This window comes from Halyomorpha halys, unplaced genomic scaffold (genome assembly GCF_000696795.3).
Source record: "Halyomorpha halys isolate HHAL.00 unplaced genomic scaffold, Hhal_1.1 Scaffold39.1, whole genome shotgun sequence".
Taxonomy (NCBI): Eukaryota; Metazoa; Arthropoda; class Insecta; order Hemiptera; family Pentatomidae; genus Halyomorpha; species Halyomorpha halys.
The window spans coordinates 1,475,160-1,479,325 of record NW_027109179.1 but is presented as its reverse complement, the minus strand read 5'-3'; positions in this window follow the sequence as shown (position 1 = coordinate 1,479,325).

Genomic DNA, 4,166 nt, shown 5'->3' with positions numbered 1-4,166 from the left:
AGTATTAAAATTCATAATTTGAACCCAAATTATCTTTTATATTTGAAATAAAGTTATAAAACGATCGAAATTCTTTTTATTTTATTTTAAAAATAAAATAAAATTATTACAATATATATAATAATTTTTGTATTTATCTTTATTTTCCTTATTATTTTATTTAAGTTTTTGATAGTTTGTATACATTCACCTTAACACCGTTTTTAATTTCACTTACCTATATATAGAATATATAGGAAGGGAATATATTGCAATCATGTAAAATTTCTAATTCAATTTTTCAATGGAAATACACTAGTGTAAGAGCCTAAGAGGGGAAAAAAAGGCAATTCTTTCTTCCCATTTTTTTATTACTTTAATGAAAACTATGTATAATTACTAGTCTAAATTGATGAGTCTGCCAAGTATAGATAGGAGGAATAATAAATGGCAGCTGTTTCAAAACATTAAAAACAAATTAATTTATCATTCGGAGCTTTATTTCTTTAAAATTACCAACTGCACTAGAAAACCTAAGAGAACTTCATTTAAAGAAGAGTAAATTTACTAAAATCTGAGCCCTAATTGAGATATTTATGTTCCAAAGTTCCCAAGATATAGCTTTTTAAAAAGTAGCACTTCATCATAAAATACACTGACAAATCAGAAGTTAGTGAATTTATTTTGAGAAATCTATATTTCAAAAGCCATTCAATGTACAGATGTCTATTAGCACTCAAATTAAAGCTAGTTTAATGTACTATAAAGTAGTTTATGATGTTTATCTTGGCCAGAGAATTAGTTTTTATGATGATATTTGCTAAAATCAATTGATTTATAGTTGTTCAGACAAAATTTCATGTGCAATATTATATATTTATATGTGAATATAATAAAAACTACCCTACAAAGACACATGACCTAAATTACTTTATAGTAAGTTGAATTAACTTTACTTTGAGTGCTGGCAGATATCTGTATGTCTTATGGTTCCTCAGATATAGATTTCTCAAAATAAATTCATTTTTCAGTACTTTTTTATGAAATATTGCTTTTTAAAAAGCTATATTTTGGGAACTATTGAATGTAGATAGCTGTATTAGGGCTCATATTTAAAAAAAATTACTCTACTTTAAATGATGTTCTTTTAGGTTTCTTAGTGCTGTAGGTAGTTTTAGAGATATAGAGCTCTAAGTGAAAATTCATTATTTAATCACCCTACCTGTACTCGACAGACTTATCGATTTAGACTAGTAATTATAATTTTGTTTAAGTAATCAAAAATTGGTGTGACAAAACTGACTTTTTTCTTCCCTGCTTTTGTACTACGCGTTTTTAGGCCCCCTTAGTCCAAATAACTAAGTTTCGTGAAATCCAAGTCTGTGTGTCAGTGAAAAGCCTAGCACTAAAAACAAAAAGTCTTAAGAAACTGAAATTACATATTTAATTTATACTGTGACACTTTAAAGCACATAAACCAAAGCATATACTGTTATGAAATAATTTTTATTTAAAAATATTACTTGATAAAAATTATTGAGCAGTGTTAAAATTATTGTCATCTTAAAGCCAGTTAACATGTTGCCACCAAAGCAGGAACTGATGGAGCCACTGCAATCATGGAACTGTTTATACTGTTATAGTTTAATGCTCATAAAGTAACAGTTGCAATAGCATTTACTGTCATAATATTAATGTTACAGTTGTGAAGCTACTGTAATGAAAACATTTACTGTCATGATATGTAGTTGTGTGATGGGTGATAATACACTATCACAGAAACTGCCATGGTAATACATCAGTGGTTCCCAAACTTTTTTGTCTTACTGCCCCCTATTTTATCCTATCCCCCCTTTTTTGTCCTACCGCCCCCTTTCCAGGAAAAATATTACTTAGCGCCCTCTGGAATTAATTTTTTTTGTTTATATATTTCAATAGCAATTAAGAGGAAATATATATGTATTAATGCTTCTACCCTTTTTTTGTAAAATGTAGCAAAGAAAGATGTAAATTAGAAACATTGAGCTTGGAAATTATGAAACTATTTATTGAACTCAGAATAGAATAGAATATAAAAAAAATTAAAACGTTCGAAATCATCTTAATGAGAAGGATGATTCCTACTAATCCTCGGCTCTAATTTCGTCAGCTGTAGTATTGTTGACCATGTCAAACTGTAGTTATTCATTGCCTCCCAAATGCATCTGTGGGCATCACCACCCCCTGAATCGCTGCAGCGCCAAGCAGGGGGCGGTGGTGCCCACTTTGGGAATCACTGGTATACATTATATGATAGTTATTATTATGATAAAATTAGCATGTCATGGCAGAAACCCTATTAGGTCAAAGCGTCAGTATCAGATAAGGTACTGTAGCTACTGTTACTAAGATCTATTTATCAGTGATTAAAACATATTTTAATCAACAAACAAATTACTACTAAGAATTGGTGCCCATTGTCTGGTAGATAATCTTTAAATATGCCTAAAGGTACACAAAGGTTGAGAAGCCCTGTTTAGAACTCTTCATTCCGACAGTAAAAAAAAAAGAAATAATAATAACCATGGTCATCGATTAAAAAGAAAATTGAAGTATAGTGTTTTGCAGTTCACACCATCATTTATTTTTTATTATATTTTTATAATGAAGATACTTGATATGAATATAGATGAAGGTGAAACAATATCAGGTTATAAATAGAATAATCTGATAATGTTTATCATAATATGAGTAAAGAGAGTTGAAATTTTTTGATTACAATATTAGAAAAGTAATTTAATTATTATATTTTTCTGTGATTTGAGTTTTAATGCCACATAATATTTTTTTGTAACATTGATAGCTTTATCGTTATTATTGCTTTTTGGGGTTATCGGCTCAAACAAGTAGGAAAAGTTATGAGATTTGAATGATTTCTAAAACTATTGATAATCCAATAATAGTTATATGAAATTTTTTTTATTGTGGATCAATAGTAGAATTAAAGCTAAATTGAATCACCCTGTTCAAGCGAATAAACATGTATATTTATCTTTTTTTTTTTTTGCTTTTATAATAACTTTATAGAAATACGATATATACAGATATACAGTCATTAATTTTCCATATAAAAAAACAAAATAAAAAAAAAAGATATATATCTATAACAAATATTAAAATATACAAACATTTTTAACAATGTTTACAAAATATAAAAACATTTTGAAAACTTGCAAGTGTTTCTATAAATATGAAACATTCATAGACATTGAAATTTTTATAAATAACAAATATTCAATATATCAACAAAGACTGCTTTCCTGATTTTAGGCCCAGATTTTTATTAAATTTAATCTGAAAGGTATGAAAGAATAAATGGAAAAGAGATGTATAAATCAAAAGATTTGGCCAAATAATAGTCACTGTTACATTTTTTAATTCAATACAATTCTGTTTACAACTTCTGCTGCATGTAGTCTTAATGATCTAGGAACCGATAGATGAGGTTTAGATGAGGAACTGTCTTTACTTGTACTTTCAAATGGAAAATTAGTTTGTCCCAAGAAGGGGTAAACTTTTATTGATCTCCTGTAAATTAAAAAAATTTTACACAGACGATTATTCGACCTAACCCTTACATTTTAAACAATAGCTGTATCTAATCATTTTTCAATAATGAATAGATAACACTTTTCAAGGATAGTAAAAAAAAGTATGCATATTTGGAAGACATTCTGGTATACATTTGATTGTACAAAATGAAGTTTTTATTTTAAAATAAATGTGTTTAATAAGGGGGGGATATCCATTTGTTGCAATTAAAATTATTATAAAAAGAGCAAGAATACTGTTTATAATATATTTTTCTTCATTTTTAATTTTTTTTTTCTTTAAATTTATCAGTCTCCACAATTTCTAAAACATTTAATTTGACTGATTAGCCTCAGACAAATAAGTCACTACATTATAAATTATAAAATTCATTTTGTGGTCCTTATATTCATCAAAATTTGATTCTGAGTAAATAATGATAAAGCCTTAACAATAAACATAATCACAAGAATCGAACTGAAATCGAATATTAAGAATCAAGATTTTAAAATTAAAACAATGGAAAATATTCAACTGAAGGTTTAATACAATGTTTTAGTTTTCCAATTTAAAAAAGTTAATAAAAGTTAAAGTTAAAGTTATAAACTTTATGTATT